General features: G+C 37.5%; 1 long non-coding RNA gene across 10 annotated transcripts in view; it reads left to right on the top strand.

Annotated features, from left to right (window-relative positions):
• The window catches only part of LOC111927909 (uncharacterized), a 351,859-nt gene extending 340,689 nt beyond the window's left edge, over positions 1-11,170 (top strand). For 6 of the 10 annotated variants that reach the window (XR_015287183.1, XR_015287188.1, XR_015287190.1 and 3 more), the window contains 2 exons: positions 2,245-2,371; positions 7,833-11,170. This is a non-coding gene — a long non-coding RNA (uncharacterized LOC111927909). Of the gene's footprint in view, positions 1-2,244; positions 2,372-3,018; positions 3,118-7,832 lie in introns of all 10 variants that reach the window. The other 4 variants (XR_015287187.1, XR_015287178.1, XR_015287179.1 and 1 more) reach the window with 2 other exon arrangements.
• The last annotated feature ends 3,603 nt before the right edge of the window (positions 11,171-14,773 follow it).

Here is a 14,773-nt window from a genome sequence, read left to right as displayed (position 1 = left end):
GCGCCCTTATCTGCGCTCTGGAGAGGCTTAATGCAGTTGGAATTGAATACAGGAAAAAGTGGTAGTTTTGGAGAGGGTAGGTAGGCTGGAGACTCTTCTTTCTGGTCAAGTCCTTGCTCTGAGCTTGTATCTATTGACATCAATGAAGTTTTTAATAACATTTTACTGTTAACTGCTGCTGCATTAGCAAACTCAGCAATGAAATATCCCATCAGGAGTAAGCAAAACTCCAACATGAAGTTGCCAGTGGTCCTGTCAGGAAATTAATTATTGGGGCCTGCATTTTCTTTAAAGGTTGATTGGTTTCCTGGAAAAAAACAGTGGAAATGCAACCAATCCTTGTTCTGCTCTGGTAAAAACCATATAATTCCAGTAAGGTTGCAGAAGCCATCAAATGAAGACTCCATAGAACCAAATACTACTCTTCATTAAAAAAAAAATAAAAAATATTTGTCTTCAACATAACTGGTCTTATGTAAAACAGTTTGATTACTCACAGAGGAAGTCCTATTTTTTGTGATATAGTTGTCTGCAAGAAATATAATTACACACGACTTGTACAGTAACTAAAGCTTACTGGTTTGTAGGACAACTGTAACAACAACTTCAATACTCCTTCATTAAAGTGTTTGGCTCAATCTGCTTATTACTTTTTTATTTCCTTTTGAAAAGGCCTTTCTGTGAAATATGTATCCCCAATATGTCCGGGAATATTTGCCCAAAATGTTCTCATCTTCTCTGTAGTCAGAAGAGTTATTCTCATTTTTCTCAAGTTAGAAAATGAAAATATAGACGTGCATGTGCAACTTAGAAATGTGAAGATAATTTCTTAGATGCAATCTATCCTTTGAAGGAAAAGAAGGAGAAAAGATGTCTGGTGACTTTTGGGTATTATTGTGTTTTATAACTCTAACTGCAAGTATACTGAGAGGAAAAACATCCAGAGGGAATAATACTAAAGCACTGGTTATGGATTTTCAGAATAAAGATTTCTGCTTCCAGCAAAGTCAGGATCTTATTAGGTGACAAAAATATCCATAATTTGGATTTTATCTTTAACAATGCAGAGGACAAAAACCTCAAAAAACCACCCCAAACCCTCTTCAAATTGCATCTTTTTTGTACAAATAATAGAGTGTAAAAGGGTGGCCAATAATGTATAAAATTATGCATTTATTATTTCTAAAGAATTATTTTCTTCTTTTCTTGGAAAGAAGTTATATAACTTCTTTCCAAGTTATATAGAAGAATATAGATAGAGATAAGTTATTCTTTCAAACAAAACATTTGGCAGGCAAGAGAGACTAACTACAACTTTGCTCTATTCATGCCCTGTAATGTTTAACAGAAAACTATAAACAACTATTCACTCAGTCATGTATATGCCATCAAACCAATATTTTGCAGAAAGTGACTGAATTAAATGTTGCTTGTTTGAATGCACTTCTGCCTGTCAAAAAATGGGAAGAAAAGAAAAATCCTGAAAAGTTTAAATCTCTCCTTACCTTGATAAACACAACATAAATCAAGAGCTCCAGGTTATCTCACAGTAAATATAAACACATAAAATATTCAGAAAAAGTCTTTTTTAAACAAGTCACGTTACAAAACTTTCTTTGAACCTTTAGGGTTCAAACATTTAACTGTATGTGGGAAGGAAAAGTTTTGTGACAGTGACTAGCCCCACTTCTTTCCTGCTCCCTTTGATAAAAGATATAATCCAATAGACTTGATATTAAAAAAAAAAAATCTTAGTCTTCTTCGATATATTGGACCTTTATGTCAGAAAGCTGTGGCACTGGGCTCTGGGACTGCTATTTTTAGTCTCTCAATATGTTTGGAAGAGGAAAATCATCATCTTGAAATTGTCTGTAGGGTTTGAGCTAAGGAAAGATGCAACAAGAAAATGTCCATTTATATTTCCCAGCATAGGCAAGGATACAAATGTCTGTACAAACATCACTGTGAAAGGAAAAGAAACCAAATTTAACTTAGATATTCGAGACAGAATTGTAATAGTTTCTCTCATCAGCTGGGAGCCCTGGCCTGATTTCCTCATGAGATCCTGCTGACATGCATCATATCTAGTATCTCAGGCTGTCCTCCTTGGGGAGAATGCCTATCAGCAAAGTTTATGTTAAATTTTCTATCCAATCCACATGGAACCTTTTTTTTTTTCCCCCGCTCCTTTTATCTGCACTCCATTTCTTCTGCTTCACTCAATTTCTTCTGTCTCTATTTCAGACAGGCAAAAGAGCAGTATCAAACTTGAATAAATCAACTATGGATGCCCGTTTTTTGAATAAGTTTTGAATATTCTGCTGACAGACTGATTTCTTCATCTTACTGGTGATTTTCCAGCTTAGTAAAGGTAACCCCTTGGAACTCTATCATCAAATAAAGTTCTACATTTGCACAATTTTACATAAGCTGACTGAAAAATACTATTGCTAAAAAAACCTGCAGTGAATTCAGGGTGTTGGGCACTACTACTAACACTTATTCTGAGATGTGATCTGTTTGCAGCCTCTTTAGAATCTTAACAGGTTTTGGACTAAAATTCAAGGCACATTTTTGAGGAATATAATAATGGCAGCAAGCACATCCTAGCAAAGAGTATGTTTGAAGCCTAACTGCATAGAAGCAGCATTATTTACATATCTGTATACATCTGAAGATTTGCATGCAATATGTTAAATTGGGAATCTAATTGCTTAGCTTTCATTATTCATATTTTTGCAGTAAACCTCACAGAGAAATTATGCCTAGGTTTTTTGTCAGTATTTTCAAATTGTAGAATTTAGCTAATTAAACTAAATGCCTATGCTAACTAACTTGCCTCTAATTTACTGTAAAAAATTGCAATGCAATTTATTGGGTTCCAGAGAATTTAACTTAAAGCATATTAGTTTAGTGAGAGCATCTCTAAGTTGCCATGCAGATTCTGAAAGCCACACTGTGACCAAGGTGTTATTGTATTTTTGTTTAACACCTGCATGTGTTTCATTTACCTGTCAGTTTTCCCTTTGTTTCTGCATTCCAAAGAGGCTCCAGCTGCACACCTCATAAGCTGGTGTTATAAAGAGAAGCTCAAGAAACTTTTAGAAAGTTCACAAGGTAATTAAATATTTTAATGTGGTACCTCATTGTATCTAAAATCTGTAGTAAGTAAGGTTGTGTAGTAAGGCTGTACAGAATTAGCTATCCAGTTTTACTGCTACCTTTGACAGAAGAGAAATATGTATGATTCACTAAGCTGGGAATTAATGTTACACACTGCATGTGTTACAGCACATCAAGATGCAGTTCACATTAGTGTTAAGGTACTACCACCAAAAATTATTTTCATATTCACATTGTTATTGAAAAGGAGCTATATTTTTGTTGGCACTGTTGGATTTTGAAAGCTTTCTAAAATTTTCTCTTCAGACAATACTGTCCTGTTATTACTCTTCCTGCAATTCTACTTGACATATTATGACTCCCACTCACAATTTCATGGCTTTCTTAATTTTATCAGATCTATGGAAGTGTTGAAAGGAAAAGGTTTGTTGGGCTAGGCTGAAGTTTACAAATATTGAAATGGCCATTTGAACAGCACTTACACAGTTAAATCCAAAACTGTGATCCTTGAAATCCTGCTGAGCTATTGCCTAATCCCAAGGGGATCTGGATTTCATTTCAGCTTCATGGAAAATCTTCTTGTATTTTGACAGTGATATCTTCCTGTCCAGCTCACCTGATTGCTCAATCAGTAAAAATACCCATGTCCTTCTCAGACCTATTCAGAGCTCACTTTCATGTAGAATATAGTGATGGTCAGCTATCACCAGGTGGAAAAAAAACAAACCAAAAAACTACTCCAAGTAATTTCCTCAGTTCTTTCCCCTACCTTCATTCATTCTATTTTCTTCCTGTAGTTTTTTCCACAAGCTGTCTTCTGCTTCTTGATTCCACACTTGCTTGTCCCAGTCTGATGATCTGCCGTTGTCTTTGCTTCTTCATGCTCTAGCCCCTGCCTCTGTTCCTTCTCTCCAGGCATGTTTTAATTATGGATAGGCATCAAATTATCTCCTGGAAGCTGGAGTCCAGAATTGACCTGGAGAATGTGGGGGAGAAAAAGCGTCTCCCCTCCCTTAAGAGAACACAGTATGTAACTTCCTCTTGGGGTACCATGAATGTAGTGAATGTGCTGGCTATGCATGTCTTAAACAGTACAGGAATACAGTCAGGGAAGGCAAATTTACTGCTAAATTCTGACCTGTGTTACTTCAGCATATGCAAACTTCATTTTAATAGCTGCATAATAGAGTAAGATGTTTAGGAACTATGGAAAGGCAGATACTTATCTCTTGTCAGTTGTCTTTCAAAGTTTCTTGTTCTGCTGCAGGCTTTAGGGCTTCTGTGTGAATTTGGTTTAATAGGGCATAAAAACGTGTTTCTTTTTCATTTCTTTCTCTTAAAAATAATTGAGCATTTTTGCCTGAGATTTGTCTAAAAATCTGAGACATATTGTTTGCAAAAGTTTCCTGTATTACTTTTAAGTTTTTCAAAATTAGTTGTAGTTAGCAAAATAAAATAAAGGAGAATTACAAACTTAGTGGTAACAATATTTGACACAGAAATTCTTCTCTGATTACTTCAAAAGCTGGGAATATTTTCACTCAACACAATAACAGGACCATTCATGTGCTTCTGCTGGGAGACATATCCTGTACTACTTTACCTCTCTTGAGTTGAAAAAGAAACTGTATGAAGACTTCAGATGCAGAAGGACTTTTTTTTCCTGGACTACTTTCTTGTTACAGTCATCTTGCCATCTTGCTGCAGGTATACTAACAGTGTAAACTGCATTTCCATGCTTCATGTGTCAGTTTTGCCTTTGGATAGTCACTATACTCTTTTCTAAGCAGCTGACGAGTTCAAGCAGCCAGCTGTATTCACTGAACTAGATGGAGTTTCACTAGTGTGGCTGTAAGCAGAATTTGACCGATAAAACGGTCTCTTTCTTCTCTGCAATATTGCTTGTGTCTGCTGGTGACAGAGTTGCTTGTTTTATCTCAGTGCTTTTATCTGCTCTACTCTCCAGTAAGACCCTTCTTCCAAATGGCTCCATGCTTCCAGGCATATTTTAATAATTCATCACAAAAAGCTAGAGTAAGCAAGATAAATAACACAGCGTGATCTATGGCTGTGCCTCAAAGGCAGGAAGCACAAATCGTGTTTAACCACATAAACATCAAGCTCTCATCTCACTTTACAGACAGGGAGGGAGCAGTACACTTAGTAAAAAAAACTAGCTAATCTATAAACACCTGGCTTAATACTAAAAAAAAATAAAAGAAATGAATGAGAAAATTCATAAAATATATGGTAATTATTTAAAGGAAACACTACCCAAAAATATAAAGGTGCATTCATATGCGTAACAGTTTTTTAAAAAAATTATTCATAAAGAACCAACTAAATATGTCAGTGTTAAATGTCAGCTCCATTTCTCTTATATTGTATTTTTTGGCTTTCTGTGAAGAAAACCCTCAATAATTATTTAAGGTCTTTGTTGAAACTGAGGACTCTGCATATTATTCAGGATTATTTGGACTATTTATGTAGAACTGGCTCATAAAAATATACCTGACCCAGCAACTACTTGACAGTTGAGTTCTCTCTTTGTCCTCCTTCCCTACTTGCTTCAAAGACCCTATCCATTCACCTTCCCAAATTCTCTAAGTTCTTAGCAAATTCTTACTCCTATAGTAAGAGTTAGGAGTTAGGAGTCCCCACAACTCCTAACTCCTTCTCTAAACTTTTTTTGGTGATATAGTCTGTCCATTCATCAAATTTCTAAATATTTATCAAAATAGTTGATAAACTGTTCACGTGCTCACTGAATGCTCCAGGGAGAGCAAAGACATAAGCATGCCCAAATGCCTGGCAGTGGAAAGTGAAGCTATAAAATGGCAGTGAGCAGAGGAAAAGAGGGCAGGATTTTTTGGGGATATGCTGTGGGAAAAAAGAGAGGCAGATTAAAATGTTCATAATAGCATTATCTTCTGCTCTATGCCTTTTGTTCCAGCTTATGGATGAGACGAGAGGATTGGGAAACCATGGAGAGAGCAGGGAGATAAGGTTCACTGTGCAGACACCAGGGAACAAATTTTGTTTGTGATATAAATACACCTGAAGATGTGCCAGAAATGTCCAATAGCCTCATAGATCTTTAAGCTCACTGGCTTTTCTAGCACTTTTCTTCTTTCTTGGAGATTTGCAGAAATATTAATTCTCAACAATTCATCACAAATCTTGTGCTATGTCTTAAAATATTCCTTTAACTTAAGTATTTGTATACATGAAGTTTGCACTCTGAAAACCTCTTTCTCTTCAAGTGATACTTTTCCTTTGGCTCCAAGTTCATTATTTGAACTTTTCACGTTCTGTATTTTTTTCATGTAATTCTTTTAGTCTCATGATGTTCCATTCATTTGTACTACAGATTGCTCACAAATTGTCTCAAGACAGAGGACAGATCAAACAGCTGGTTTTATGTATTTTTAAATAAGAATGATAGTGTGGATCAATAAAGCTCTGGTCATTCACCAGGACTTTTTATCTCTCCATGAACTGTAAGTTGTGCAGAAAAATCTGTGATACCCATTGAAATTCTCACATTGGCATTTGAGAGGGCTTGATACAGATGAAGAACAGCCATGATGAGAAGGACTTGGGTACATGAGCTGGCAGCGTGCACTTGTATTCCAGAAACACAGTTGTATCCTGTGCTGCATCCAAAGTAGCATGGCAGGCAGGGTGAGGGAAGGGATTCTGCCCCTCTGCCCCACTCTGGTGAGACTGCACCTGGAAAACTGCATCCAGCTCTGGGGCCCCAACACAGGAAGGACATGGACCTGTAGGAGCAAGTCCACAGGAGGCCACCAAGATGATCAGAGAGCTGGAGCACCTCTCCCATGGGAAAGGGTTGAAAGAATTGGGGTTGTTCAACCTGGAGAAGAGATGGTTATGGGATGACCTAATTTCAGCCTTCCAGTACCTGAAAGGAGCCTATGAGAAAGATGGAGACACTGTTTACAAGAGCATATAGTGACATAGACAAAAGGGAATGACAGGACAAAGGGGAATGGCTTCAAACTGAAAGACAATAAGTTTTCATTAGATAATATGAAGAAATTCATTACTGTGAGGATGGAACAGATTGTTGAGAGAAGCTGTGATTAACCCATCTCTAGAAGTGCTCAAGGCCAGGCTGCATGGGGCTCTGAACAGCCTGGTGTAGTGGAAGGTGTCCTTGCCCATGGCAGTGGGGTTGGAACTTGATGATCCTGAAGGTCACTTCCAAGCCAAACCATTATGGACCATCATTTAAACAGTATGAATTTGGACAGTGCCCAGAGGGGTTAGAGCAGGGTGAATGTTTTTGGCACTTTTTTCTTTTACACTTTAGTGATCTTACTTGAGAAAGCCAAGTAATCTTATTGATCAGTAACCATATAATGTACAGTATTAATCATTTGACTATCAAATATAATAATTGCTGAAGGAAGTTGTATTGGGCTTGCATGGCCAGGTTTTGGTAGCAGGGGGGCTACAGAGGCGGCTTTGGTGCCTAAATATTTTTAGCCTTTTTCATATTTTTAGCTCTGTAGATTTTTAAGATACAGTTGCATAGCTTCAGGTACTTTTCCTGTGCTTTCTCACAGTCTGGCTTTGTGTGCATACAGCCATATTTGTGCACACCGGAGAGCTTTCAATTAAGAGCTGCTTTTTATCTTATCACTCTCAATATTGTTTGGAAATGTTTTGTCTCTTGATCCCAGGTTTCCTGTGAGAAGCTGCCAGAAGCTTCTTCGATGTCCAACAGAGCCAATGCCAGCCAGCTCCAGGACTGATGTGCCGCTGGTCAAGGCTGGGCCAATTAGAAACGATGAGAACCCCTCTGTGATAACATATTTAACAAGGATAAAGAACAAAAAAGTTATTGTACAGATACAATTGTGGCCAAAGACAAGTGGAGTGAAAATGTATGAGAGGAGCAGCAGTGTGGAGAAGGAGGGGCAGGAGGTGCACCAGGACCAGAGGATTCCTCTGCAGCCTGTGGTGAAGACCATGGTGAAGCAGCTGTGCCTCCGCAGCCCACAGGACACAGGGATACAGATATCCACCTGCAGCACATGGAGGAGCCCCATGCCAGAGCAGGGGGGTGCCTGAGAGGAGGCTGTGATCCTGTGGCTCCTGGCAGGGACCTGCAGACCCATGGAGAGAGGAGCCCATGCTGGAACAGGTTTCCTGGTAGGATTTGTGACCCTGTGGGAACCCAAACTGGAGCAGGCTGTGCCTGAAGGACTGCACCCCATGGAAGAGTGACCCACACTGGAGCAGTTTGTGAAGAACTGTTGTCCATGGGATGGATTCACACTGGAGAAATTCTTGAAGAACTGTCTCCTGTAGGAGGCACACCGCACTGGAGAAGGGGAACCTATGTGGAATGAACCGACCACAACCTCCATTCTCTGTCTCCTTGCTCTGCTGGGGGGAAGGAACTGGAGCCCGGGAAGGAGGGAGGACTGGGCGGTGGGGGAAGGTGTTTTTAAGATATATTTTACTTTTCATTATCCTGCTCTCATTTTGTTAATTGTAAGTTCCATGAATATCCCCCATTTGAGTCTGTTCTGCCTGTGAAGGTATTTGGACAATGAGCTCTCTGTTCTTATCTCAACTCATGAACCCTCTGTTATTTTTTTTCCTCCCTGTCCAGTTGTGAAGGTAAGTGATAGAGAGGTTTTGGTGGGTGTCTGGTGTCCTGCCAGGGTCAACCCACTACTTAAAAATATACATTGGATAGGGGGTATAGGGGGTTATGTGAGTGTGTCTATTGTTGTTGTTGACTCTTCCATGTTCTTTACAAGACAAAATGTTCCTCTGCTATATTACAAGTCCCATCCTCCTGTGACTCCTCCATGTGCAAAGTGAAATATACAGACTCCCAGGACTTGGGGCAGAGGAACAGTAAGACTTTCCTTTTCTGGTGTGAGAAGAAATCTTTAGTTACTATTTTATGCAGTAGCTATATTTTTTCCCTGATGTGTTTCAGATAATTAAGTGCTTCCTAAAATGTAAACTATGGGATTAGACAGCAGGTGTTTGCTTCAGGTAGTCATAAACTCTTTTAAAAGACTTTGAAATACCAATATCAGTTAAAAAGTCTTAGTGGTAAGTATGCTACTGTGGAGATTTAATGGAAATTTTCAATTCAGTGCCTTTGTTCAAAGAATGATATCAGGTTATCATTCATCTGTGACAGAAGGTATTCAACTGGATGTTCCAAGAAACATGCATCCTCTTCTGAAGCCCATGTGTGTGGACATGATTCTCTGAGCCTGAGAGAGTTTTCAGCCTGTCAGTGGCTGATCTGTTCCCAAAGGAAAGTTTTCTGAGACATGTTTCTCTCAAGGACTGTTTTTTTGTAAATAGGTTTTTGGTTCTCAAAACAATGTTGTACAGATGTTCTGAGTGTTTTCTTTTGTTCCACCAATGGGACCAGAGAGGCGTTCCCTTTACCAATCATGTTAAACCTGTACAGGAGCACCTTATAAAAGGGGCTGAAAACCCTGAAATAAAGGCTTCTGCCTTCTTGGGATGAAACCTCTGCTGCTGTGATTTGAATCCACACTTCTGTTCCGTGTTCGCTAGTGGCACACGTGTACTGAAATTCTACTGTAACACCCTGTGCTGTTTTCAGGACAGCACTGGTTTTGTCAGATTCCTCATTTCCTGCATGCATGACATACCTGCCAAGGATTCTGCTTGAGGCAAAACGATCCTGCATTCGGGTTTTTCATCTCTTCCTCTAGCAAGCCTTTCCCACATTTCTTATGATTTTTGTTGACCCTACTCTTATCATGTTAACTTCTTATTTTCTTCCTTACTTTCTGTACTTCTAAGGAAATGTTTTAGCTTTAAAACCATCTGAATAATTGCTAAGAGAATGAGAAGTTATTGCATGTTAAACATCCAGATGAAATGAGTCAGGAACAGATATTGTCCGATGGAAAAGATCTAGAATTTGTGAAATTATTTAATTTAGAGAAATTGTAATTAAAGAATTTGAAAGTAATCAGCTAACATAAAATGAATGCACAAAATATGGTACATCTTTAATTTTTTCCCAACATATGATGTGCATAATAGTTTTGACAGTTTGCAAATTGCTATTCACTAACTTTTTAAGGAATATACATATACAAATATATTTATTAGTTATTTCCAAGAGCTAGGAAATATTTACAGTGGTTTAAATATTATATTTCACATGAGCAATTATTTCCTTTTTATCTGTGATTTTGTCAGAAAAAGTACATTTCACTCTGGTCTACCTGCTGACTTAGCTGCAAGATCATGGTAGAATAACTGATCAATACTAATGCACATTTTAGTGACAACACCATCAGCAAAAAGGAATCATAGATAGTCCCTTATGATATAAAATGTTGGCTTGGGTACACTTAAGTGAAACTGCAAGTTTATGATGGAGTTTCTAAAGTTTTTTATGTTTTAATAGCATATTGCTTTTTACAGTACTGTTTGTTTTTAGCCCAAAAGGGACATAAGAAAGAAGACACTTTACACTATTTTTTAAAACACATAAAAAATATGTTGAAGCTTTTGGAAATTTTCAAAGAGGTTTTGTGGAACACAAAACAGAATCAAGCAATGTGGAAAATAGCCCTTTTGTTGGGAATAGCTCATGCAATTCTGTACAGGTACTTAGTCTGTTTCTTCTTATTTTCATCACCTCCTGTGAGGTCCTTTATGTGACATTTAATTGCAATGGAGAGGTAGTGAAATGCAGTGCTGGTCTTTTACACATAGACTGCTACTCAGTGTGTAATTCTGCAAGAAATAGTAAAAATATTTTACTCATTGTTTTAACATTCCAGTATAACAACACTGTTATAAAATTTCAAAGAAAAATCAGTTTTGTTCCAATCCACATACATTGCTATGTAAACCATTGGTTTTGGTGTTTTGGTTTTCATTTTTCCTTTAAGAGCTGGGAAGGAGAGGGGATTGAGCGAGAGGTGTTTTTGAGGTCTTATGTTGCTTCTCATTATGCTGCTCTGATTTTGTTAGTAATAAATTCCATTTATATGCCCAAGCTGAGTGTTTTACCAGTGATAGCATTAGGTGAGTGATGTCTCGTGGTCCTTAACTCATGAGCTTTTTGTTAAATTTTCTCTCCCTGTCCATTTGCAAAAGGGAGTCATAGAGAGGCTTTGTTGGGTGTTTGGCCTTCAGCCAGGGTCAAGCCACTACATCTTCTTTTATAAATAAACAATCATTTATGTTGCTTTAATTCCCCAAATCGACACCTGTCCTTCACATGTATTCCTGTTTATTGACATTTAGAATGGGACTTGGTGTAAAAGGCTGAGTCAACACTCATGAAGTGGGAATCACATTTTCTAGGTGATTGTGTCTTTTATTTTTTATAAGAAGAGCCAAGACAACCACCCTCAATCAGACATTTGACTTTCAGTCATCAAAATTTCAGTGAAACATCTCCCAGGCACAGCACATAACTCGCATTCTTGTGGCCTTTCAGACCTTTGGTTTCAAGGTTGGTTCATTCTATGCAGTCCACAAGAATTCAGCTATGAAGAGATTTCTTTACAAATTTGAGTTCCCCTGACTGAAAGTCCAGTCCAGTGGAAATGAGGCCAAGTGAGAACATAGGTGAAAGAGGTGAAGGTGCACAGACCACGCAGCTGCTCTCCTGACCAGATTGTTTTAGAGTCTGTCTGACAGAAACATTATTCATGGCAGGTAGCAATGTGTACACACAGCTGAAGTGCCATTTCTGATTTCATCTTTTCTAAGCATTTGGTTTGACAGTGATATTCATAAGCTGATTTTTTATGAGTTATATATATTGGGCTGGCATGATTTTTTCAAAGAAATTGATTTATGCATGGTATTTAATGAATTTTCTGTTTTCCCAAGGTTCCTTACATAAAATAAAAATATTATCATCAAGCTGGGCATAATATTATTTACCTAAAAAAGATAAATAACCTTTATTTATCTTTTAAAAGATAAAGAATTCTTTCTCATTTTTAAAGATCATGAAACCAACACTACAGATAAGCATTGACTTCTATGACAATTGCAAAAATATTCATGAACATTTTATTTCTGGTCAGTTTCTTTCGTGTTATACTTTGTCTTACTTTGTATACTTTACAAGTCTTACTTTGACTTAATGTAAACAGTGCCAAGCATAAAAGGCTACTCCTAACATGATGAAAAATGTTTCTTAATTTAGTACCTTTCATGAAATTGATTTGGATGTGTCTGTGCATTTTATTAAAGGTAATGGCACCAATGTTTGTGATGCTGAAATTAGTTTTGGAACAATTTTCAAGCACTTTTTAGAAAATTTTATTATCATCTCTCTAATTGTGCTTCTCCATTGCTTAGATGAGATGTCAAATACTACATGCATGTGTTCATGGTGTAAATCTTTGATTATTTTACTTGTTTGTTTGATGGTCAGAAGACATGGATCCTGTTCTATTTTACTATGCTTTTATTGCTTTGTCACACCAGTCACAAAGGGATATATCTGTTCCATCATTTTTAAAAAGGTTAATGTGGTCATTAATCTCTCTTGAATGTATGCTACACACAATATCTGCTTTATTGCGTACCCATTACAGAACCAAAGCTTTGCACATTTGTTCAAAACAAAATAGACTATCTTTCCTCTCATCCTTTCAAGACCCCGTGTTTGCCTGGAAATTTAATGTAACTATTTTGTTATAATCCCTTTAGTATTTTCAGTGAATTAGCTACCAGGTACTGTAAGAGTTCTAGATGACAGAATAAATAGATATGCACATTTCCTTCTCTACCAGCCATAGCCTAATTTAAACTGTTACTTTAGTGGAAGAGTCTTTTAATTTGTTGACTCTTGATATTCCTCTGAAGGCAGAAACAGGATTTACAGTTTTCTTCATTCATAATGGTGTCTCAGGGGAAAAAAGAAGACTTTGCTGTGCGTGGAATGTTGGCAGATGCCAGAAACCTTCAGATAAGGCTCTTCCATAGTCCATTTACATCTATGGGCACCCAGCTCTGTTTCTGAGTTATGGAAAATGTTGTGAGTCACCTGAGGTTATCTGTTGCAGCTGAGATAGAGAGCTGCAGCAGTAGGTGGTGAGAGGACCTGGAGCCACCTTGTAGTGATGTAATGGGTGCTATCCGTGGAATGCCTGTTACCTGAAAGAATGGATTTAGTTTACAGAAAATCCATCAGTGGGTGCTGGAGATTTGTCAAGAGACAAGATAAATAAATAGATAGAAAGCAGCCCCATGGAGCATCAAAGGAACTCTAATGAATTTCAAAGGGAGGACAGCCTCCAAAGAAGTGAGCCAGTGGTGCAGGTATTTTCAAGGTGTAGTGCACAGAACTGTGTGCTACCTCACAGACATGACAGCTTAGGGACAGTATGGTTTAATCATGGCTGTGTGCAGTAGTCATATGTTTATGAACTCTGCTGGGAGGATTCTACAAGATTCTATATTCTGCTTTTCTCTTTCTGTATAGTTGTAATCCTTTGGACCCCAGCTGGCTCTTTGTTAAACCAGTGCAGATGCTTTCTTATCTTACTTTCCAGCAGTAGTATTGTGCTTAAATAATCTAGTCTGTAGATGCCTTGTAACACTGACAAGAAAAACGTTATCTATTCTTGCTTAGGTAACCACTGGGAATGTGTACATTACTTGTTTTTTAATGCTTTTTTTCTCCTTAGTATTCTGTTTCCATTGAAGTGTAAATAATACTTTGTTTTACATCGACCACGTGAGCTTTGGAAAAGAAGACTCGCAAATACTTGAATCTATTTAAATATGTTTTCACCTAGTTGGATCTTTTTAAAGATGTAGGAGAATTGCAAAAATACTTAATTCAGGAAGGAGAAAAGAGCACAGTTGATCTATAACTGACAGATAGTATCAGCCAAAAATAATGTTGTTCAGGATTTCCTATTAGAAAGCTTAGCTGGCAAAGCCTACTTTTTAGAACAAGAAACAAAGTCAAGTACAGCATCTGCCATTCAGTTTTGGAAGGCACATCAGTATTTGCTCTGGGATGTTGGACTGGCTTGTCAGTTAATTAAAAAAACAGCCAATAAATTGTCCTATATATTACTATAGTCTTAATTAAAGATAATGAAAAGTTTCAGATGTTCTAAGTTATCTTCTTAGCAAGAGCAATATGTGTGACACTGAGCAAAAGATTCAAAACTTCAGACTCCTTTCCAAATTGAGCTGGTTATATTATCTTCCTCTATAAGTTAAAAACAGGAAGAATCCCTCCTGTGCTTTTTAGCATTTTAGTTGATTTGCAAGCACAGTAAACATGATATGCCTGCATATCCTTAAACACAAAAGCAAGGACATGTCATCAGCATTTCCAGCCTTATTTATAACCAAGAATGTCACAGGGATTAGCAAACTAAGTAAATCTATGCTATTATGAGTAAATGTTTCAGATCCTGTAAGAAAAACATTCATTTTTCTTCAACTGCTTTCTTTTCTTGTTCCACAATAGACTCAGTTATGACTAATTCTTCATCTCAGCTATCTATTCATTGCCCTCTGTATTTCACTCAGAATCCCAGGAGTGTCTTGCTTAAGATTCACCCTGGAAAATGTAAAAAGAAACAGAAAACGTATCTACTATCCAACCTGTTTTATT

Source organism: Cyanistes caeruleus, chromosome 5 (genome assembly GCF_971803275.1).
Source record: "Cyanistes caeruleus chromosome 5, bCyaCae1.hap1.1, whole genome shotgun sequence".
Classification (NCBI taxonomy): Eukaryota; Metazoa; Chordata; class Aves; order Passeriformes; family Paridae; genus Cyanistes; species Cyanistes caeruleus.
This window is presented reverse-complemented; position numbering and strand designations above follow the sequence as displayed.